The sequence below is a fragment of the Tamandua tetradactyla genome, chromosome 17 (genome assembly GCF_023851605.1).
Source record: "Tamandua tetradactyla isolate mTamTet1 chromosome 17, mTamTet1.pri, whole genome shotgun sequence".
NCBI classification, from domain to species: Eukaryota; Metazoa; Chordata; class Mammalia; order Pilosa; family Myrmecophagidae; genus Tamandua; species Tamandua tetradactyla.
Window position 1 is genome coordinate 59,795,130 of NC_135343.1, and position 24,928 is coordinate 59,820,057.

The window sequence follows — 24,928 nt, forward strand, 5'->3', positions numbered from 1 at the left end:
GGAGCTGAAGGGATAAAGATTGTGCAACAGGACTGAATATGAAGACTCAGAAATGGACAGCACAACACTACCTAACTGTAATACAATTATGTTAAAGCACTGAATGAAGCTGAATGTGAGAATGATAGAGGGATGAGGGCTGGGGGCATAAATGAAATCATAAAGAAAGATAGACAATAAAGATTGAGATGATATAATCTAGGAATGCCTAGACTGTATAATGATAACGACTAAATGTACAAATTTTAAAATGCTTTTGCATGAGGAAAAACAAAAGAATGTCATTACTGCAGTGTGCTGAAAATAGATGGTAATTAATATTTTAAAATTTCAACTTATGTGTGAGACTAAATCAAAAAATGTCTGTTTGGTACAAAATTTATATTTTGACTAGTCCATCTCCTAATATAACTTATGTAGACAGTTGGTTGAACACCATAAGTACATGGAACCTTGGGTAGGACATTAGATTTTATAGGTTTGCCCAGAGTGATGCCCCGATGAATCCCAGAGTGATTTGATCAGTGAGTGGAAAAGTATTTGCAAAGTCCCCTTTGGGGAATGGTGAGAACGGGGGAAAATTCAACCTCCCCAAGTTGAATTACTGATATTCTCACAAGCAGTTTGTCCAGAATGATCCCCCGATGAATCCCAGAATGATGTGATCAGTGACTGGAAAAGTATTTGCAAGCCCCCTTCGGGGAATGGTGAGAGTGGGGAGAAATTCAACTTCCCCAAGTTGAATTCTTGATATTCTCACAAGCAGTGTGGACAACCAAAGCTATAGGCTGAGCCTCCAGTCTTGGGGTTGGTTCACATGAAACTTAACTGCACAAAAGATAGGTCAAGTCTACTTAAAATTTGGGCCTAAGAGTCACCCCCAAGAGAGCCTCCTTTGTTGCTCAGATGTGGCCTCTCTCTCTAGCCAACATGATGAGCAGTCTCACCACCCTCCCCCTCTCTGCGTGGGACATGACTCCCAGGGGTGTGGACCTTCCTGGCAACGTGGGACAAAGATCCTGGAATGAGCTGAGACTCAGCATCAAAGAAAGGAGAAAAACCCTAGAGTGAGCTGAGAATTAACATCAAGAGACTGAGAGAAACTTCTCAATCAAAAGGGGGAAGAGTAAAATGAGGCAAAGTGTCAATGGCTGAGAGATTCCAAACAGAGTTGAGAGGTTATCCTGGAGGTTATTCTTATGCATTATGTAGATATCACCTTGTTGTTCAAGATGTAGTGGAGAGGCTGGAGGGAATTGCCTGGAAATGTAGTGCTGTTTTCCAGTAGCCATGTTTCTTGATGATGATTGAACAATGATATAGCTTTCACAATGAGACTCTGTGAATGTGAAAACCTTGTGTCTGATGCTCCTTTTAGGTACTATATCAACAGAAGAGTAGAACATATGGAATAAAAATAAATAATAGTGGGAACACATGTTAAAATAAATTCAGTTGAAATAGTGGTAAATGAAAGCGAGGGGTAAGGGGTATGGTACGTATAGTTTTTTTTTTTCTCTATTATCATTTTATTTCTTTTTCCATTGTCTTTTTATTTCTTTTTCTAAATCGATGCAAATGTACTAAGAAATGATGAATATGCAACTATGTGATGATATTAAGAATTACTGATTATATATGTAGAATGGAATGATTTCTAAATGTTTTGTTAATTTTTTTAATTAATAAAAAAATTTCTACAAGAGACAAATGACATTATATATTGATAAAAGGGCCAATCCATCAAGAAGATAAAACAATTATAAATATATTCATACCTTGCAACAGAGCCTCAAAATACATGAAGGAAAAACTGACAGAACTGAAAGGAGAAATAGTTTTAAAGTTATAGTTGGAGACTTCAAAAGCTTATTTTCAATAAAGAGCAGAACAACTAGACAGAAGATCAACAAGGAAAAGAAGACTTGAACAATGGTATGAAGCTAAACTGAACCTAAAAGACATTTATAGAAGAAAATTTCACCTAAAAATTGTAGAATATACGTTCATCTTAAGTGTACCTGGGATATTTTCCAGGATAGATCACATATTAGGTCACTAAAAATCTCTCAATAAATATACAAAGATTGAAATCATACATAGTATCGTCTTTAACCACCTGGAACGAAACTAGAAATCAATAACAGAAGAAAAACCAGAAAATTCACAAACATGGAAATTAGTTAACACATACTGAAACAACCAGTGAGTCAAAGAAGAAAACACATGGGATATTAGAAAAAAAATTGCGTTATTTGAAAATTAAAAAAAAAAAACAGCATACAAAACTTATGAGATGCAGTTAAAGCAGTGCTCAGAGGAAAGTTTATTGCTGCAAAATACTTATGTTAAAAAAAGAAGACCTCAGATCAATAAGCTAACTTTATACCTCACAGAACTGGAATAAGAAGAGCAAGATAAGCACAAAGACAGAGAAGGAAGGGAAATAATAAGACTGGTGTGGAGATAAAACAAAGAATCGAAAAATAATATAGAGAATCAATAAAACCAGAAGTCAGTTCTTTGAGAAGATCAATAAAATTGACAAACCTTAAGCTAGACTAATAAGAAGAAAAGTGAAGATTCAAATTACCAAACTCAGAAGTGAAAGGTCTATAATAAGGGCATTATTATAGACCTTATAGAAAGGAAAAGGACTATGACAAAATATAAGCAATCATTCTCCCCAAATTTGATAATGAACAAATTCTATTAACACACAAACTACCAAAACTGATTCAAGAAAAACTAGAGAACCTCAATAGACCTATAACAAGTAAAGAGATTAAATAGGCAATCAAAAATTCCCCCAAACTAAAAACCCAGGACAGGTGAATTCTACCAAGCAATTAAAGAACAATTAAGACCAACCTGTCTCAAACTCTTCCACAAAATAGAACAGGAGGAAACACTTTCTAACTCATTCCATGAGGCCAGCATTACCCTTATATTAAAGTCAGATAAAAATATCACAAGAGAAGAAACTACAGATCAATATTCCTTTTGACTATAGTTGCAAAAATCATCAACAAATACTAGCAAACCAAATCCAGCAGCATATTAAGAGGATTGTACATCATGATCAAGAGGGAATCATTCCAGGAATGCCAGGGTGGTTCAAAATAAGAAGTCAATAAATGTAATATACTACATTAATAGAATAAAGGGAACAAACTACATGGACATCTCAATTGATGGAGAGAAAACATTTGATAAAATCCAACATCCTTTTATAATAATAATAATAATAATAATAATAATAATAATAATAATAAAACACTTAGAAAACTAGGAACAGCCATGGAAAGAAGCTGAAATTAACAAAACCAGATGAGAAGGGAGAGACCAGGAGACATAGCCATGTGCTTTCCCATGTGACAAGCTAAGGACCAAGGATCTCCGGCAGCCAGCCCCAGAATGCCAGTCTTTGGGAAGAAAGCAGAGCCTCAATGACTCTTTGATTTGGACTTTTTCCCAGTCTCAAACTGTGAGCAAATAAATTCCCATTGTTTAAGCTGATTCATTTCATGGTATTTCCTTGAGCAGCCTAGGAAATTAGTACAGACCTCTACCTCATACCATACAAAAAAATTAAATCAGTATGGCTCAAGATCTAAATATAAGGAGCTAAAACTGTAGTACTCTTAGAAGGAAAAAAAAACAAATAAAGAAATTGAACTTGATCAAAATTTAAGACTTTTTGCATCAAAGGATATTATCCAAAAATGGAGGAGGGAGGAACAACCTAAAGAATGGGGGAAATACTTGCAAATCATATATTGATAAAAGTCCACTATTCAGAACACAATTCAACTATCAAAAGACAAACAACCCAATTTTTAAAATGGGCAAAAGGATTTGAATAATTATTTCTTCAAACAAGATAAACAGATGGCTAACTAACACATGAAAGGATGCTCAATGTTTTCAGTCACTAGGGAAATGCAAATCAAAACCACAAGGAGATACCATTTCACACCCACTGGGATGGCTATAATTAAAAAAAGAAAAGTCAAGAATAACTGTGGTGAGGTGATGGAGAGATTGACAACTCATGCATTGCTGGTGGGAATGTAAAACAGTCCAGCTGCTGTAGAAAACAACTTGGCAGTCCCTCACAAAATTAACCATAGAATTCCCTTATGATCTAGCAATTCCACTCCTAGGGATGTACCCAAAAGGACTGAAAGCCGGTACCCAAACAAATACGAGTACATCCATGTCCATAGTAGCACTCTTCACGGTAGTCAAAGGCAGAAGCAACCCAAATGTCCATCAATGGATGAATGGATGAACAAATATGGGAACTCTACTTTCGGCACAATTCTTCTATAAATCTAGAACTGCTCCAATTAAAAAAAATTTCTGATGGAATGTAGTGCTGATTTGTTCTTCAAAGTGGATGAGTTTCCGAAACATTCACAGAAGGTCATATATTGTATGATTGCTTTCATATAAAAATAACCAGAGGAAGTCAGTCCATAGAGATGGAAAGGATGTTAGAGGCTGTGAGGGGCTGAGGGGTGGTGGAGGAGGGAGGAATGGGGGGTACTGGTTCATGGGTACCGGGTTTTCTTTTGGAGTGATGAAATGTCTGGAATTAGATAGAGGTGATGCTTGCACAACACAGCTAATCTACTGGATGCACTGCACCGTGCGCTTTAAAACGGTTAATGTTTAATTTTATGTTATGTAAAGTTTGCCTCAACAACAAAAAATGAACTAAGGCAGGGGAGAAATGAGAAGCAAAGGGTCAGCTCAGGGGCAAGCTAATTATTCTAGAACCTGAACTAAGCAGCGGAACACATGGGGATGGCAGTGAGGGAATGGTTTTCAGAGACAAAAGTTGGCTTCCTCACAGGCTGGATATGGAGAATGAGGAGAAAGGAGAGACGGCAAAGTCTCTGAAGTGCCTCCTCAACTCCTCAATGGCTTTTGGTTCTCAGTCTCTTTCACAGGCCCCTTTTCTTCCACCTCATTCCTCAATCGGGGCACTGCGCGTGACTGGCCCTGTTCTCGGGATTGGGAATTCAGTGATGGACAAGGCAGAGGTGCTTTCTGCTCCACGGAATTCATTCTTGGTGGGGGTGGGGGGTGGGAAGGGCTGGTACAGAATATCAAGCAATTAAAATACAATTTTCATAGCACACAACCAAGAGCTAAGGGGAGACAAGTTCAAGAAGTAGAGTCTTAGGAATACGGAAGAGGAATGATAGAGCAAAAACATGGGAATCAGGGCGAGACCTGTCCATATTCACTGGGATGCTGAGGCACACTAAGGCTTCTTTAGAAGTTCCTAAGCACTGCTCCCCCCAGCCAGTCTCTCAGGACATGTCTAATATCCTAAGTCTTTCATCAGTGAGTGTATTTCTCCAGGGAACTGAAAAGAAAGTTCAGAGTCCATCTGGGCTAGCATAAAACCTGGTGATAGCAAGGGCATGGGGAGGCAAAACTTTCTTACACTTAGTTGTGAGAATGTGTAACTTGTGAGACCATTTTTATAAAGAAGGCAACTTAGCAATATATATCCAACACCTAAGGAATGTTCATTCCCTTTGGTCCAGCAGGTTTTCTGCAATTCTCTCTGTGGTGCTTTGAAGCTGCATGTGTCCCAGAAAAAAACCCACATTTTTAGATCTAATCCATTCCTGTGGGTGTAAACCCAAGTAGGACCTTTTGATGCGGCTACGTCACTTAAGGTGTATGTGGCCCAGTACAATGAAGATGTTTTAATCCTATTCCTGGAGTTCTTTATAAACGGAATGAATTCCGACACGAGAGAAGAAAAGTAACAGGAAGAAAGAGGCTGGACGTCAACAGAAGGTGAAGGGAAGGGAGTGACCAGGCCACGTGATTTGTCCTGTGACAGAGGAGCCAAGATCAGCAGCCAGGTCCAGAATGCCACGTCTTTGGAAAGAAAGCATCACATTGATAACACCTTCATTTGGACATTTTCTTGGCCTCAAACTAGAAGCAAATAAATTCTCACTAACTTGAGCCATTTCATGGCATTTGTTTGACCAGCCTAGGAAATTAAAACACTGTCTCAAAGAAGTAATTAAGAATGTAAGCAAATAGTCTAAGCTAGCAAAAAATTAGAAATGAACGTGCCATCTAACAAGAGAGAATTTGCCAAGTAGATTCATATGATAGAATTCCATTCAGCCATTACCCTTCACTGCACTTGTTTTAAGGTGACATTTGAGTGGGTGTGTGAAACTGAATGTTCTTTTTATTGTGGAGTCAACAACTTTGGTTAAGTTTTCCACAGTACAGAAATTTCAGCTGAATTATGCACACAGTGAGAGCTTTTAGTAATAAAAAGAAAAAATAAAAGGCTAGGAATATATTAACAAAGTCCATCACACATGTACTTGTGAAGTTATGATACCTTGGAATAGTGACAGATTAAAACCCCATATTCCAGAAAATCTAATAATCTAGAATGTTCTAAATCTGGACTATGATTGATTATTAAACTTCACTGTATAAAAATGTGAAGATATCAAAAATTTTCAAGAAAAAAGTAAAAAAAAAAAAAAAAAGAAAGAAATTTGACTCCATAGTCCACTATTCAAAAACAATCCCTTAAATTGTTTACCTAAGTTATATGTGGAAGTTTAAATTAAGCCCATGGAAATTTATATTTTAATATTATATTTTATTTTATAATAGATCCAGGTGTGTCTAAATCAAGTGTTTTCTATTATTCTTGGTATAAAAAAATAATTTTTTCCCTAAAAAAAAAAAAAAAAAAACAATCCCTTGACATTTAGAGACCATTATAGCAGACCTTTCTTCATGCAAATGTTCCAAATAGGCCTGAGAATGAAAGAAAGTGTGTTTGTGTGAGCATGTGCAGGTGAGAAATAGTTTTACAGCGAATGGAAATATCCACAATAGCATTACAAACACTGGGATCACATGATTTCTTTTTTAAACAAAAGCTTTATCATTAACAGGAGGAAAAACTGAAGGAATTCTTGAACTTCCAAAAATAGTTCTTGACACAGAGAAACATAGCTCCCTAAAAATACCCCTTTAAATTAAGAAAAAGAATAAGCATTAAGAGTTTGAGTCCTTTTTGAAAATGCACGGTTTCAACTTTAAACAGTTGACTATTGACTTCCAGCCAAGATCAACACCCCCTCGTTTTCTCTCATTTCCTCTGCTCTTGCTTTCCTCCTTCTAATTGTGTTGATTGTGTCATTTTCATATAGGAAAGGTTAATAATGTTTGCATTCTATTATTTCATCACAATACCCCATTGTTTGGTCTTGGCTCTGTACTTAAATGGATCTGAGGGCCATCATTTTTCTTTCTTTCTTTCTTTTTTTTTTTTTTTTTAACATTTTTTGTTGTAAAATATAACACATATACAAGGCAAAGAAAGAATAAAGAAATAATTTTCTAAGTTCATTTTAACAAGTAGTTACACAGCAGATCCCAGAGTTTGTCATGGGCTACTATTCTATTCACTGCAGATTTTTCTTTCTAGCTGCTCCTAAACTCTGGAGGCTAGAAGAAATATTAATATAGTGATTGAGCAGTCGTACTGGTTTGCCAAATCCTATTCTCTCTGTTATACCTCCTCCTTCTCCACTGATCCCTCTTCCAATCCATAGGGATCCCTGGCCAATGCCTGTTCTGACTTTTTCATATTGAGAGGGGGTGTCGACACTAAAGGATAGGGGGATGTAATTAATTGATAATCTTGGGCAGGTTGGTCCCTCTGGGTTTCAGGATTTATCTGACCTAGGAACCCTCTGGGAATTACAGGTCATCATTTTTCTTTTACTGTCACTTCTCTATTCTTATTTTTGGAATCATCTCCAAACACATACCGCAAAAATTTGGACTTTTAAAGTGTACCATTCAGTGGTTTTTAGCATATTCACAACATGTACAATCTTCGCTATTACTTCCAGAATATTTTCATCACCCCAAAAGAAACCCCATATTCATTAGCAGTCACCCCCCACTTCCCCTCCCCCCAGCCCCTGACAACCACTAATCTCCTTTCTGATTCTCTTGTGTTAGAGTGTATGGGGCAGAAGCGGGTAGGACGCCACCTTCTTTACCTGCAAGCTTAACGATTGGTGCATGACGTCTCTCTGACCGTAGCCCATCTTTGAAAGAGACCAGCTATTTGTTGGAAATTAGTTGAGAAAGTCATGGGGCAAGTGGCCTGGGACAGACCACGGTTTTCAATGGACCTTTTTCCTTCAAATCCCTGTTTTCTCTTCTGTCCGGGACCATATCTCTCTCCAGGTTTGGTTTTGTTTTTTTAGGATGTAGGCAGCCACTAAAGCAAGGCTTTCTGGGGGTCAGGAGTTCCCTCCCTCCCTCCCTGGTACCCCCTTTCCCTAGCAGACCCCCCTCAGCTAGGAGTCTGGGATGCAGACAGCTGGCATGCCACACTGCGTGGCCCCTCTGCTATTTCCTGTCCCCGCCTCGCCCCTGCAGGGAGCACTGACCCCCCCGGAGTCATTTCTGCTTCTCGCCTGTGGTTCCAGATGACCCCAGAGGCTTCCAGAACAATGGAACTTACCTCCACGTTGGCAGCTTTCCTCGCCAGGCGCTGGACCTGGAGGCAGGCACAGGAGGGCCCCACTCTGTCTGTACCAGCAAAAGCTGGAAACAACGCCAAGGTCCGTTTTCAGGAGGATTGGTAAATACAGGGTCACCTTTTCATACAACGGGACACAATTCATGGGTGGAAATGAGTGATGTGATAGCCACGCGGGGCAGTGGAGATGGATAACTCTGAGTGGCAAAGGTCAGGCACAGAAGAGTGTAGATGTCGTGATTTCACTGATAAAAGTGCAGAAAAACCCCGCAATTAAAATGGATTGTGGCGGGAAATAGATACATTTGCGTAAGCGTCGAAGAAAAGGGCAGGAGTGATTAAGTTAAAATTCAGGACAGCGGTGACTGCCTGGAAGGAGAGGAAGTGGACATGACCCAGGAGGGGCCCATGTTCTAAAGCACTAAATTCAGCTGTTTTAAGCTGGGTAGTAGCTACAGGTGTCAATTTTATTGTTATTATTTAAGCTGTACCTGTATGTTAAGTACATTCTTTTGTTAGCATATTTTGTAATTTAAAAAATGGAGTGAGTTCTCTCTGCTTTCTCTGTCTTTGAAGAGAGGGAGTTGTTTCTTTTCCATTCTTTTTGTGGTTTTGTCTTTGGTGGGTTTAGAGTGGGAGGAGAGTGGAATACGCCATCCCCTCTCCCCAGCATCTGCCTCCACGCTTCTCCCCCAGGGATTTAAATAATCCACAGCCGTGGAGATACTGGGCATGCGGGCCTCGGGTTTCCATCTAACCGAAGAAAGCAAGTCCGTGGAAAACTACCATCCAGAACCTCTGTGACTTCTCCAAGCGGTTTATTTTTGAAACCCTTGAGAGGAAAATAGCTCTGGTTTGGAAAATGACTCGTGCACTTGTTCAGAGAGATGGCAGTGAGGGGGGCTGCCTGCTCAGTGACAGGGAGGGGACCCCGGGGCAGCCATGTGATCTTCACCTTGAGAGTTCCCGGAGGACAAGAAGGGGGGAGAGAGAGTGGAACTGGAGCCGGGGCAGGGAGGGTGGCTTAGGGGAGAGCGGACTGGCCACTGGGGAGGACTGTCCAGTTTGGGTGCCCAAGTGGGGTTCCTAGAGAGGAAACCACTGGCGTCAGAAGCTGGAAGCAACAAAACTGGAAACAAGAAACAGCAGACACCAGCCACCTGCCTTCCCATGTAAGAGGTATCGACCTCTCTTGAGTCAAGGTGTCTTTCCCTGGATGCCTTAGTTTTTATAGCTTTAGAACTATAAACTTATAACTTACTAATTGCCCTTTCTAAAAGTCATTCCATTTCTAGTATTTTGCATTTCTGGAACATTAACAAACCAATACACCATCTACCCTATGGTAGGCCAGCCTCCTCACCTGGCCGGGTACCTGGGGAAGGGCCAATAGCTTTCCGCACTCAGGATCTCTGGAGCTGCTCAAGCCAGAACAGGTATTGAGTTGGGCCCCAGGGCTTTGAGCCTTGGCCTAAAAGAGCCTTCCTGCAGAGCAGGGAGAGGCAGGGCCGGGGCGGTGCGGGGTCGCGCCAGGAGAGGTCAGCAGAATCTCGAGGGCTGGGCGGTTCCTGGGAGGCAAGTTGGACTTTATCCTGAGAGCAGTGAGGAGCTGTTAAAGGGTTGAAGCCAGAAAGGAGCAGGGTGAGGTTTAATTGAGAAAATATACAAGGCAACAAATGCCAATAAGACTCAAGTAATTCATGGAAAGGGAGGGATCCATATTGTTTTCATCATATCATCATCGCATCAACTATAGTAATATGCATATGTGGGACAATTATGCTTTCATTCTGTGAATAATATTGGCACACTTAAGAATTCAGAGACCTAATTGCTCAAGCCTTCTGCACCCACGCCCTCCGCTCCCAGAAGGCTTAGGGCCCTGGGTTAGCTATGCTGGTCTAGTTAATGTTAATGCTAAACTGTCCTTCCTGACAGCAGGTAACTCCGGGTTCAGGCCCTCTTGCCTTGTGTTAGCTAAGACCGTGCTCCCTGCAGAAGGAGAATGCTTACTTCCTTTTTGCTATAAACAACACAATCCAAGAAGTTAATGCTTAAGCTGTACAGAATTTCCACTGGGGTAGATTGTAAAGTTTTGGAAATGGCTGGTGGTGATGGTGGCACAATATTGTGAATAAAATTAACAGCACTGAATTACAATTGTGAATGTGGTTCAAAGGGGGTGTTTTAGGTCACATATATGTTCTGAGAATAAAAACTAAAACATAGTGGTGCACAATACAGTGAACCCTGTTGTAAAGGATGGACTCTAGTTAATAGTACACTTCTAAAAGTGCTCTTTTGTGTCTTATAACAAATGTACCACACTAATGCGAGGGGTAAATAATAGGGTGGTAGATGGCGTATTGGTTTGTTAATGTTCCAGAAATGCAATATACTAGAAATGGAATGACTTTTTAAAAGAGAATTTACTAAGTTATAAGTTTATAGTTCTAAGGCCATAAAAATGGCCAAACCAAGGCATCCAGGGAAAGACACCTTAACTCAAGAGAGGTCGATATCTGTTACATGGGAAGGCACGTGGCTGGTGTCCGCTGTTTTTTGTTTCCAGTTTTGTTGCTTCCAGCTTCTGATGCCAGTGGTTTCCTCTAAGCATCTGTGGGCCTTCACTTAGCTCCTCCGGGACACAACTCTGGGTTCTGGCTTGCTTACCAACTCATGGAAAGGCACATGGAGATGTCTGCTGGGCTCTGCATCTCTAAACGTCTGTATCTAGGCATCTGCTCTCTCTATTGGCGCTCCAAGTATCCCCAAATTGTCTGCATCTCTGTTGACTCTCAAGCAACTCCAGAATGTTTCCCCTTTTAAAGGATTCCAGTAAACTAATGAAGATTCACCTTGAATGGGTGGAGTCACATCTCCATCTAATCAAAAGACCATATCCACAATTGGGTGCCTCATGTCTCCATGGGAGTAATTTCATCAAAGTTTCCACCCACATCTCCTGGAAACAATTCAATCACAATTTCGAAGAAACATGGCTGCCCCATTAGATTGGATCAGGAAAAGGGACATGGCTTTTCCGGGGTACATAACAGCTTCAAACAGGCACAGATCGGAAATCTGTATTTCACATATTTTATGCATGAGAGCAAGGAGTGTGTATCTTATTTACCTTGGATTTCTGGTATCTAGGACAGTGCTGGGGGTGGAGATGCCGGTCAACATTCAAAATGTGTTTGTTGAATGAATTTTGAATCCCCTTTTACATATGCCAGCTCAGTGATGTTAAATAGCTTAGCCAGGGTCACCAACTAATGCACACTCACATTTGCTGGACTTCATCTTCTTACCAAGTCCCACACAGTCTAGGGTATTTATTAGGATCACATAGTCTGGTCAAGTGAAAAAGCTCTTGAGAGACTAACTAGCAACTTTCCAAAGCTCTTTGTTCATAACCATTTTAAGAACATAACAGAATTCACAGGTAAGCAGTTATAGGTTAGTTGCATTTAGACTTGCCACGTTACATTGAGAAATTCACACCTGGCATTTGAGAACAAAAGCTGCCATAGAACTTGGAGGAAGTATCCTTAGGGATTTGCCCAACTAAATCTCCTTAAGCTTATTATCAATAAAGGGTGTTTTTTTAAAATAGAATTCTTTCTGGTTTTGTAGGTCTTCCTACTCTATGGAAATCTCTGGTGGGGGAGGGTTCCAGTTTTCTGAGACTGCCTGATATTCATCATTCTCACCTTATTTGCTTGAAGGAGTTGGTCAAAAAAGCCTGGGTCTTGGCTCCCGCCCTTTAACCATGCCCAACTCTGGCCTGGGCACAAATTCCCTGACAAATAATACTCAGTATTCTAAGGCCTCCAGAAGAAGCCTTGAAAAATAAGACTACCATTTCCCAGAGGAAAGGTGTTGAAGTAACTTGTGCAAGCTACCCACAGTGAAAGAGGGAATGTAAAGTCTCCAGGAAAGGGCTCCAGGGGAGTCAGTGACAAGCCCTGGCCTATTCCCCTGGCATCTTATTTCTAAGTAGGAGTCTAGACAAGCTGCCCTCAGGCCCTCGGCCAGACAATGTAAGGGCAATGATGTATGATATATGTAAGTATCTGTCTTAGTTTGCCCCAGCTGCTCTCCCAAACTGGTTTTGGCTTGACAAATTAATTCGGAATTAATTGGCCCACAGTGTTGAGAGCAGAAGAGGTCCAATGTCAAGATATCGGCAAGTCTGGCTTTCTCCAGGAGTCTGTGCATGCTGGTGCTGGCGGCCAGCCATCCTTGGGATTCCTTGGCTTGTATCCGATGATGTTCTCTCCCTTCTGGTTTCTGTAACTCCTGGGTTCTCTGTATAAGGCCTCAATAATATGGATTAAGACTCATCCTGATTAACTTAAAATAACATCTTCACTAAGCCCTTTTAATGAATGGGTTCACACTCATAGACCTGGGATTAAGATTAAGAACATGTTTTTTCCTGGCATACACAAGTCAGTCAACCAAGAGATGAGGCTAGGCTCGTTTTGGCTCTGGGTCCCAACATCCAGAGTGTGACTAAAGGGGAAGTGCGAGACACCAGCCTGAGACATCCCACTTGCCTTCTTGTCGCAACATGGGTGGCGGTCGGGGTGCAACAGTCTTGAATTCCCCATGGTTTTAATAACTAACACTCCCTAAAGGACACCCAGAGCTTTATCTGAGATTCTATAACGAGTCCATGCACTATGATTACTTTCCAGAAACAACCTCCAGAGGGATTCCTAGACCGGGTAAGTCCTGAAGCCCAGAGGACCCAGCCTCTCCAGAACATCAACAAGTTCCATCCCCCTATTCCATATTATCGACAGCCCCTCCCAACAGGAAAAAAGTTAGAATAGGCATAGCCCAAATACCCCTAAAGAGTGGGAGAAAGATCAAAGGCAAAGGTGGAGTTATACAGAGAAGATAAGATTTAACAAATGGGTATGACTGCTGAATCATTATGTTGATATTTCTTTTAGCCTCCAGTATCTTGGAGCAGCTGGAGGTAAAGCCCTAAAATTGTGGAACTGTAACCCATACCCAACTCTGAAATCTGTTCTACAACTAATTGTTGCAGTGAGCTTTGAAATTTACTGCTTTTTTGATATATATGTTATTTTTCACAATAAAAAAAATTAAAAATGCATAATAAAAGTATCTGCCTTTATCTCTTAAAAAAACAAACAGCTAACGCTGGCATGGATTTTGATGGTCTCCAGAGTGTTTTCAAAAGTGACTTCTCACTGAGGTACACAGGCCTGTATTATTATCCCCAAGCTAGAAAGGAATGGAGCTTACATCACTTATTCAAAGTCACATGGAACAACCCCCGCCACCTACCACCAAAATCAACCCAGTGGACTATTGCTGAGGCATGATTTTTGGCTTTTCTGCTTCTTCAAGTCAATTGCCTGCTATTTATTTCTCTAAGAGAGGACACACCAAAGGGTCAAGAACGACCCTTTGGTGTGTCCTGTCTTAGAGAAACTATCTGCCAACACCCACACACAAACATACGTCTAGCAGCATTCAACAACCCGGGGCTGAGACCCTTCTTGTAGGAGTTCACCCCTAAATACTTAAATATCCCCTAAAAATCTGAAAACTCCTCTCCATAAATAAACACCACTGTCACTTTAAGATCAAAGGTATATAATATTCAAGTGCAATATTTGATTCCTCATTCAAAAATCCAGCTACAAGAGGATAAAACTGGGACTATATAACTTAGTGAAACCTAGAGTAGACAATGACGTACAAGAGTAGTTACTTGTACAAATATAAGAAAATTTTTACATGGACTGGAACTAATGTATGTCACTATTACAAGGTGTTAAAAATGAGATGGCACATGGGAAAAACGTAATTAATGCATAGTTTGCATTCATTTAATTTAATCGCATTTTTCCCATATGCCATCCCATTAATATAATGCAAACTAAGGTCTATAGTTAACAGTCACGTTGTAATATTCCTTCATCAGTCGTAACTATAACAGAGCTAAATGTCAAGAGTAAGGAGATATAAGGGAGGGGTAAGGGACTTTTTTTCTCCTCTTCCTTTTTGGAAGAAATGGGAATGTTTTCGTATAGATTATGGTGATGGATGCATAGGTAAGTGATTATTCCAGGAGGCATTGATTGTACACTTAAGATGAATTGTATGGTGTGTGAATAAAACTGTTTTAAAAAAATTCCTACCAACCACATCTTAGGGACCACCAGAGAAATTTGAGTATGTAATATATATTAGATTTCATTATGGAATTTTCTTAGGTGAAATTAATTTAATTTTCTTACATGTGACAATAGCGTTTATTAATGGAGGAAGTTTTTCAAATTTTTAGTGGATATTTAAGTATTTAGGGGTGAAGTGGCATGAATTCTGCAACATACTTTCAAATGTCAGCAGATAAACATATAGAAAGTTACAAGATTGAGCCTTTTGAGGTGTGCCAATACTTAGCATTTTTTGACCTATGGAAAATAGCAACTACATCTGATACAACTTAATTTATAAAGGAGCTACAGCAAACTATTAAAAATAGTTCACCAAAGGTGGTGGTATAGGGACATTCATAAGAAAAGTTCTTCCAATTTTTCTGTACATTGGAAAATTTTCTGATAAAACAATGGAGACAAAAGAAGTTTCTAAAAAAAAAAAAAAAAAGCTTCTGTTTGCTCCTTCTCAAGTTTGCCCCTATATTAGCTATCTATTGCTGTGGAACAAATTGCCCCAAAATTTAGTGACTTAAAATACTAAGTATATATTATCTACTAGTTTCTGTGGGTGTGGAATGTGGGTGAGTTTAGCCATCCCTTCTGGCTTAGGGTTTCTTACAAAGTTGCAATATCCATGTTGCCTGGAGCTGGTTTTCTCTGAAGGCTCAGCTAACCGAGGCTCTGAGTCTACGCTCACTCCCATGGTTGTGGGCAGGATTCATTTCCTCATGGGTTGCTGGACTGAGGGTTTCAGTTCCTTGCCGGTTATTGGCTGGAGGTTTCCTTCAGTTCTCTTGTAACAGGGCAGCAATTGCATTCCCTCCAAGAGAGCAAGCAAGAGAGAGCAGGAAGGGCAAGGTGGAAGCCAAGAGTCTCTGTAACATAATCTCAGAAGTGATGCATCACATCTCAGAAGTGATGATACAGCAAGATATATCAGATCTACTCAAGGCGAGGGATTTCCTAAGAGCATGAATACTAGAAAGTGCTATCTTTGGGGGACATCTTAGAAGCTGCCTACCGTAGTTGGTCCCCTGGGCCTGTTTTAGTTTCCTTGTCAGCTCAAGCATATCTGTGCAATGAGTCAGTTTAAACAAAGGGAATTTATCTGCACCCAGTTTTGAGGCTAAGAGAGAGCCCAAATTAAGGCGTCATCAAGGCGATGCTTTCTTCCTGAAGACTGGCATTCTGGAACTGGCTGCTGGTGGCCCTCAGTCCTGGGCTCTGCTGTCACATGACCATGCACACAGAAGCCTCTCCTGGCCTCTCTATTCTCTTCCAAGTTCCATTCAACTTCGGCTTCTTGTTTCCTGTGGCTTTTCTCTCTCTCTGTATCTGAATTTCATTCTGATTATAAAGGATTCCAGTAACAGAATTAAGACCCATCCTGATGGAGGTGGGTTGCACCTTTACTGAAGTAACCTCATCCAAAGGTCTTACTCACAATGGGTTCACATCCATAGGAATGGATTAGGTTTAAGAGCATGTTTTCTGGGGTACATATAGCTCCAACCACCACAGATCCCCACCCCACCCCCAACAATTCATGTCCACTCTCACATGAAAAATATATTCATTGCCCATTCATGATAGCCTTATTTCAAAGTCTAGAATCTAATCATTTAAATCAGGTGCAGGTTTGAGTTAGGCTCCTCCAGTATAGTTTCTTAAGTGTACTTCTCCATCTGTAGAGCTGTGAAAGTAGACATGGCATCTACCACCTCCACCCACACCAAGATGGACCAGACATAGGATAACTGCTACAGGCATTCCTTTTCAAAAAGGAGGAAACAGAGGCCACACAGGAGAGTCTGCTCCACGGCAATTTCAAAACCCAGCCATCTTTCTACCGGAAGTTCTTCAATTCAGATTCAAATCCTAGGAGCCTTCATGCCTCTTGACTGTGCCCTCTGGGCTGTCAGTTCGCTCCTCTGAGCCTTTCCTTACTGTGGAAGGTAGTATATGTGTTTCAGCTGAGTGTTTTGTTTTTTTTTTTCAGACTTCTTCCTGCCAGTAGAATTTGGGGGGCTAACAGCCTTTTTTTCATTTTGTACTGTCTCTGTCCCTTGCAGTCCAAGCAGGCAGTTGTTGCTTATACAATTCTCACAAAAACTTTGTAGGCCTCCGGTGACGCTCATTGAGGTTCTCTCCATTGGACAAAAGCATACACACAGAACTCAGGGAGGTAAGCCTTTTCCTTGGCCTCCTGCTGACAATGCACTTTCGCTTCCTAGAAGGCTTGTTGTTGGGCTGAGGGAAACCGTGAAGCACACACTTCTTCTCCAAGGGCCCTTCTTATGACTGAGTCGCACATCGGGTTATTACCCTTGATCTTTCTGACACTTTAGCAAAAAATTTTATAGTTACACCCTTTGCTTTATCCCTAGACCACTGTATTCCTGGCAGGGAAAGTTTTTCTCAGAAGGTGTGCCGATTTGAAACTATTATGTACCCCAGAAAACCCATGTTTTAATCCTGACCCAATCTTGTGGGGCCAGACCTATTGTTTAGGGTGGAAACCTTTGATTAGATTGTTTCCATGGAGACTGACCCACTCAATTGTGGGTGTGACTTTTTGGTTAGATTACTTCTGTGGAGGTGTGACACACCCAGTTGTAGATGGGGCTTTTTTGTTAGATGTAGATGTGACTGCCCTTTCAAGGTAGGTCTTGATTAGTTTATTAAAGTCTTTTAAGAGGGGAAACAGTTTGGAGAAACCTCAAATGCAGACATAGACGCAGACGTTTGGAAATTCAGAAGCCCCGGGAGACTCCAGGAGCTGCGCGAGGAGACAGAAGGTAGACAGGAACCAGAACCCAGCAGAAGCCACCCTGTACCTTTCCATGAGATGCTCAGAAGGCCAGAACCCAAGAGAGCCAAGAGAAGAAATCCAGACTTTCTCCCAGAGAAGCTGAAGAAGGACCAGCAGACACCCGCTGCGTGCCTTCCCATGTGACAGAGGAAACCTGGATACCATCTAGCACTTTCTTCCAAGTCAAGGTATCTTTATCTGGATACCTTAGTTCAGACATTTTTATGGTCTTAGAACTATTAAACTTGAAACTTAATAAATTCCCTTTTTAAAGGCCATTCTAGGATATTGCATTCTGGCAGCATTTAGCAAACTGGAACAGAAACTATTTCTTAATTTTACCATCTTTTCTTCTGGAGAGGCCGAGGTTTTTGAAAATCACCAAGTCCTGGCTCTTTCCATTTACTAGCCTTCCCTCAGTGGTTCTCTCTCCTGTCTTTTATTATTATGCAGCAAAAAGTATAGGTTTCCCCCTCCATACTTGTTGGGAATCTCGGTGGGGAGGTGCAGCCCTCCATAATCTCTCTTTTCATTCCTACTGTGGTTCATCTCTCTAGGGGAGAGGGTCTCTTTTTTAAAAAATATATATTTTGGGTGTCTCAGGAACACTTTATACTCTTAAAATTATGAGCATCCCAAAGAGTCTTGTGTGTAGGGTTATTTCTATCAGTATTTACTGTACTAGGAATTAAATCTGAGAACTTTTAAAAGTTGAATTAATCCATTTCAAAAGCCCAATAAACTCATCACATAATAATATTGGTGATGAAACCAAATCATATCACATACTCCATGATATGTTCATGAAAGAATGAGAGTAAAGAAAGCAAATGATATTAATATTAATATTAATGTGAAAAGAATTTTCAACTCACAGATCTCCTGGAAGGGTCTTTTTTTTTTAATTAATTAATTAATTAATTTTTAAAAACATAGCAACATACAAACATGAACATTCTTACCATATGATCATTCCACTCTTGATCTACAATCAATGACTCACAATATCATCACATAGGTGCATATTCATCATCATATCATTCCTTAGAACATTGGCATCAATCCAGAAAAAGAAATAAAAAGAAAACAGAAAAAAATTCATACTCACCATACCCCACCCCTCCCCTTCATTGATCACTAGCATTTCAATCTACTAAATTTATTTTAACATTCATTCCCCCTATTATTTATTTATTTTTGATCCATATGTTTTACTCATCTGTCCATAAGGTAGATAAAAGGAACATCAGACACAAGGTTTTCACACTCACACAGTCACACTGTGAAAGCTATATCATTATACAATCATCTTCAAGAAACATGGCTACTAGAACACAGCTCTACATTTTCAGGCACTTCCTTCCAGCCTCTCCATTATACCTTAACTAAAAAGGTGATATCTATATAATGCGTAAGAATAACCTCCAGGATAACCTCTGATTCTGTTTGGAATCTCTCAGCCATTGACACTTTATTTTGTCTCATTTTGCTCTTCCCTCTTTTGGTCGAGAAGGTTTTCTGCATCCCTTGGTGCTGAGTCCCAGCTCGTTCAAGGATTTCTGTCCCATGTTGCCAGGAAGGTTTACACCCCTGGGAGTCATGTCCCACATAGAGAGGGGAAGGGCAGTGAGTTTGCTTGTCGTGTTGGCTGAGAGAGAGAGGCCACATCTGAGCAACAAAAGAGGTTCTCTGGGAGGTGACTCTTAGGCCTAATTTTAAATAGGCTTAGCCTATCCTTTGTGGGGTTAAGTTTCATATGAACAAACCCCAAGATTGAGGGCTCGGCCTATTGCTTTGCTTGTCCCCACTGCTTGTGAGAATATCAGGAATTCTCCACATGGCAATGTTCAATTTTCCCCCTTTCTCGCCATTCCCCCAAGGACATTTTGCAAATACATTTTTATTCACTGTTCAAATCACTGTGGGATTTATCAGGACATCACTCTGGACAAACCTACAAGATCTCATGCCCTACTCAAGCTTCCATGTGCTTATGGTGTTCAATTAAGCTGTCCACACAAGTTATATTAGGAAATGCATTAATCAAAATATAAATTTTGCACCAAATCAACATTTTTTGCTTTAGTCTCACACATAAGTTAAAGTTTTAAAATATGAATTACCATCTATTTTCAACACCTTGCAGTATTGACATTCCTTTGTTCTTCCTCATGCAAAAACATTTTTAAATTTGTACATTTAGTCACTATCATTATACACTCTAGGCATTTCTAGATTATACCATATCATCTTTATCGTCTATCTTTTCTTCTGATTTCATTTGTGCCCCCAGCCCCTGGAAGGTTCTTGGGGACCTCCCGGGGGTCCCTGAACCACATTTTGGAAACCACTATCTTGATCAGTCTCTTCAAGCAGTGGCTCCTCATCCCCGTGGGATCAAGTTTTAGCCCCTTACCCTTGTACACCTGCTTTCTCCTCTCCTTTCCACTCCCCGAGGATGCACCTGCCTGAGCCTCCAGCCTAGGGGATGTCTCGCACATTCCCACAGCCTTCCCCTAGCCTGCAGCATCCTCCTCCTCCTTTGCTAATTGCCCTGTGGCTTGTGGCCACCGCACCCCAGGCTCAGGAGGCCATGATCTCATTTCCATGGGTGTCTGTGGGACTGGAAGGACGTGGGATCCAGAGGCTGCTTGAATTCAAATCCTGACTCCATGCCTCTCTGGTTCTGTTTAAATATTTTCATTGGAATATAACATTATGTAGTAGAATCTGATTTCTGAAGAAAAAAATAATACAGAAAGGCATAAGTTTAAAAAGGAAGAGTCTTTCCCCCTTGCCATCTTCATTCCTCATTCCCCAGGGGCCACTACTGCCAACAGCTCACAGCTGTCTTTCCAGACCTTCTAATGCTCATATATACATGCCAGGTGCAATTTATTTCTTCCTTCGTTTTTCTCTTTTCTATAAGAATGACATCATACATTCTGGAACTTGTCTTTTGTGTGGTTATTGTTTTTTGTTTTTTTGTTGTTGTTGCAAAAGCCTCACAGATCTCTTTTGGTTAGATCTACTCATTAATTATCTATTTTTAAAACAAAACAAGAGGGCGGGCCGCGGTGGCTCAGCGGGCAAAGTGCTTGCCTGCCATGCCGGAGGACCTCGGTTCGATTCCCGGCCCCAGCCCATGTAAAAAACAAACAAACAAACAAAATACAATAAAACAAGAAAATGTTTAAAGATGTTTCCCTTTCTTCCTTCCTTCCTTCCTTCTCTCTGTCTTTCCTTCCCTTCCTCCCTCTAAAAAAAAAAAAAAAAAAAAAAAAAACAAAACAAGAAAAGTTCCATTTATTTGAAAGGTTTCATTAAATGTGTCCACAAAGGTAGCACATCTAGGGACAGAGCACATTTGGACAAAAAGCCCAGGGTCCCACGTTGGGACAAAATATCCAATTAACAGTTGCCAAGAAACCTCCAAGATTTGAACATATTTCACTTTTTACTATATTTGTACAAGTAATACGGACGAAAAACTCTAATTCAGAAAAAAAAGTGAGAAGAGATACTCAGACTGAAAACAAAATTATGTAAACCATTCAGAAGCCCAGTGTATTAGTTAGGGTTCTCCAGAGAAACAGAATCAACAAGAAATATCTGTAAATATAAAATTTATAAAAGTTTCTCATGTAACCGTGGGAATGTAGACTCTGAAACCTGTAGGGCAGGCTGTGAAGCTGATGACTCCAATGGAGGGTCTGGTCAAACTCCACAGGAAAGTCTCACCAGCCAAAGCAGAAAGAGAGGAGAGTCTGCCTCTTCTGAATCCTCCTTAAAAGCCTTCCATTGATTAGATTAAATGTCACTCATTGCAGAAGACACTCCCCTTGACTGATTACAAGTGAAATCAGCTGTGGATGCAGCCAAAATGATCATGATTTTATTCTATGAAATGTCCTTGCAGCAATAGACTGACCAGAACACATGCCCAACCAGAAAAACAGGTACCACTACCTGGCCAAGTTGACACATGAGTCTGACCATGACAGTCCACCCCTTTTCAACTTGGCAGCTATATACATCACCTTAAACAATACTTAAGTTTCTAAATGGAAAATGATAAAAGACACATTTTTCCCCACCTAACAATACTTAACTGTCCTGCATACAACCAGCAACACATTAAATCTCCTCAGAATAAGGTGCAAGTCCCTGGGTAATATTCATTCTTAAACTTGATGCCTTACAACTTAAAATACTATAAGAGGAACAAAGCAGCATTACAGTCCTCATTTCTGTAACTGATCACATGTCATAGTTCATATTTATCACGACTTTCTTCCATTACCCATTCCATGTTCCCTTTACCCTCAGCAAGCACTTCAGCTGGCCATGGTTCTTTGCCTGGTGGAGTGACCCAAACCTTTATTCTTGAAGTTTCAGAGCCATTGGTATCTTGCCTGGATTGGGTTGTTGCAGTTTTCCATCGATTTTAATCACAGGGCATAGCAGTACTAAAAAATGCCCTAGGGGGTCTCCTATATTCCAGGAAAACTCTTCTTTACCTCCATTGTGTAGCTGCAGTCCTATTTCCCCCTGAAAGTCAGGGTCAATCACCCCAGCCAGTAATGTAATACCCTTCTTGGCTTGTTGATCCAGGGGCATGAGTAATCCAAAGTGACCAGATGGCAGTCTTAGATTCCAATTCAATGGAATCATTGTTGTTTCTCCTGGTGGAAGCACTCCCCCTTTTGGAACTAAAACCTGTAGACCAGCAGAACTCAGTGTTGCAGGGTCAGGAAGCAAAAATTTTCCTAGTGGATCACTAGAGGTAATAGTGAGTGGTGCCACTCTCATTTCCACCCCTTGGTTCCTGGACACATGGATCCTGGCTATGGGAGAAACAGCACCATACAATGGATGCTGATTCAGAGCATACACAGCTTCTTGGAGAACATTACCCCACTCTTGGTACCAAGCACGCAGTCTATACCACAGAAGGAAATGAATAAAGCCAACCTGTGCTGAAGTTTTCTGTCTGGGGAAAGTCCTCAAACTTATTAATAAAAGTGAATTAATAAGTCAATGCTCTGCTTGGCTGCCTTGCTCCCCTGGACCAGGTCTCTTTTCACCACTGCTGTAGGTGCCCCTTCTCAAGTCTTCAGAGCCTGCTTTATTCTCTATCCTCCCTTGCCCTGCCCCAGGCATTTATAAGCAAAGAATGAGTAGTCGAGTGGGTAACTTTCTTTATAAAAAAGTATAAAATTCCTGCCCTATTCATCTCCACTTTCCTACTACCATTGGCTTGAGTGTCTCTCATTTTGCAGCTTTAGGACCCAAAGAAAACTACCCAAGAGGCAGCAGCCAGACTGGCCACCCTTGTGGGGCGGTTGTTGGTGCCCTAAGCTGGTTGAGGGCTAGCAATGCACAGTTTCTTCCATTTAGTAAGCATGCGAGAATTCAAGAGTCCCAGCTTCCTTCTCCACCTTCATAGTACTGCAGAGAATTCAAACATAGCCAGTCAGGCAAGAATTTCTTTAGCACTTTGAGTTCTTGTCCATACCACAATTTAAAATTTTTCAATGTTGTATAAATTGTAAAGCTGTAAGCTTTATCCTTTACTTTTTGTTGTTTTTGTTGTTCTCATCCATGCTTGGAAATAGTTTTACTAATCCCAAGATTTAAAACAAACAGACTATTCTCCTTTCTTTCTTGTACTTTCATATATGCTTTTTGAGGTGGTCCAATTATCCCTCTACTAGCATTTTCCCATTTATTTGAAATGCCCCTCCAATGAGTTAAATATTATTTTACTCCCACAACTGTTTCTGGATCTTATCCTGTTCCACTGATTTATTCTGGTGATTCTGTGGCAGCATTACATTGTTTCTAATACGAAACCTTCAAGGTATGCTCTGATATCTTAAAACATATCCTCTCATTTTCTTTATTCTCCAAATTTTTCTTGGCTATTTTAATACTAATTTTGCAACCAAAGCAAGTTATGTAAATCTGAGGCTGTTTTCTCATCTGAAAAGACTGTGGACTTGCCTGGGTATCAGTAAGTGTCCACCCAGGAAAACAGAAAGTCTTCTAGGACTTTCAAGAAGAGGGAATCTCATATAGGGACTTAAACATGGAAGATGGGAGGACTGAGAAGTTTCATGCAGGTACAGGCAGCCACTGTACAAGGGCTACAACAGGAAGAGGTAATGTTGCTAACGCCCAGAAGGGGGGCCACATGGTGGACTCTAGAAACCCACAGATCTAGAACTCTGTGCCTGACCATCTGGTGGGATGTTTAATCCCTTGGATCTAGAACTCCATGCTAGGCCATCTGGTAGACTCTAGAACCCTATGCCTGATTGGAGATGAAACTGTGGAAGGAGGGGCTGTAGAGCAGATACTGGAGACAAACAGGGCATGTAGCTGTTCCCAGAGAAACCACAGGAAGCCAAAAAGAGAAAGAAAGCCTAGAGAGAGATGGGGAGAAATACCCTGGCATTTCTCCTGCTCCTTTCTCTTTTGAAGCTTCCACTTAGTGCATCCCATTGACTGAACCAACCTAGAAGCCAAAGCGCACTGAAGCCTGGGAAATGTAGTTCTCTGTGATACAACACAGAGGTTAGGAAGGATAGGAAAGGATTAGGGACTTAACCCAAGAGTAAGCAAGTTGTTGACCACAGCCATGTACAAGCTGTATGACCTTCGCAAAATTATTTACCCTCAGTTTGCCTCAGTTTCCCCCTCCAAAAAGTAAGAATCATAGCAGCATACCTCTCAAGGCTCTTGTGAAGATGAAATATATTAAAACACATAAAAAACACTTTGTAAGCACTTAATGTGCTTTTAATTGTTATTAATCTGAAAAATAAAGATAATACCTATTTGCAAGGTGTGGTCAACACTTAAGCGACACAATGTCTGTAAAATGTTTGGTGTGGTGCTGTGTGCTCCTTGAAGCCCCAGTGCCTCATTCCTCAGAGTTGGGGACATGTTCTTGCGCTGTTGGAGAGCTGGGGGTACTCCAGAGGGCTGGGACTTCAGGCAGTCGGGGTAGTGCATAGTCCTACCTCAACCGAATGCCCACACATGAAGATGCAGGAGGCTTCTTCTCCTGCTCTTGTTGGTGCCCCTTCTTTGCTTTAGCCTGTTCTCTTTGGCTCATGCATAGCACAGCCATGATGTGAACACTCGCGAGTGTGCAGCCCCCTGTGTGTGGTACGTACTTTACTGCATCTACATATTGCCTCATCTGGTCCTCCCAACAACCTCTCTGATGCACACGGGGCAAGCGTTTCTATGCCAGTCGAACAGCAGTGGAAAAATTTAGAGTTCCAGAGGGCAAGTCGGAGACTCAAAGACCCACAGAGAGAGGGATTG

At 40.9% G+C, this 24,928-nt stretch overlaps 1 protein-coding gene across 1 annotated transcript in view; it reads right to left on the minus strand.

Annotated features, from left to right (window-relative positions):
• The window catches only part of CAPG (capping actin protein, gelsolin like), a 93,749-nt gene extending 85,180 nt beyond the window's left edge, over positions 1–8,569 (minus strand). The window contains exon 1 of the mRNA XM_077134781.1: positions 8,552–8,569. The gene's annotated coding sequence lies outside the window, so the exon portion shown is untranslated. The remainder of the gene's footprint in view (positions 1–8,551) is intronic.
• Positions 8,570–24,928: the final 16,359 nt, after the last annotated feature.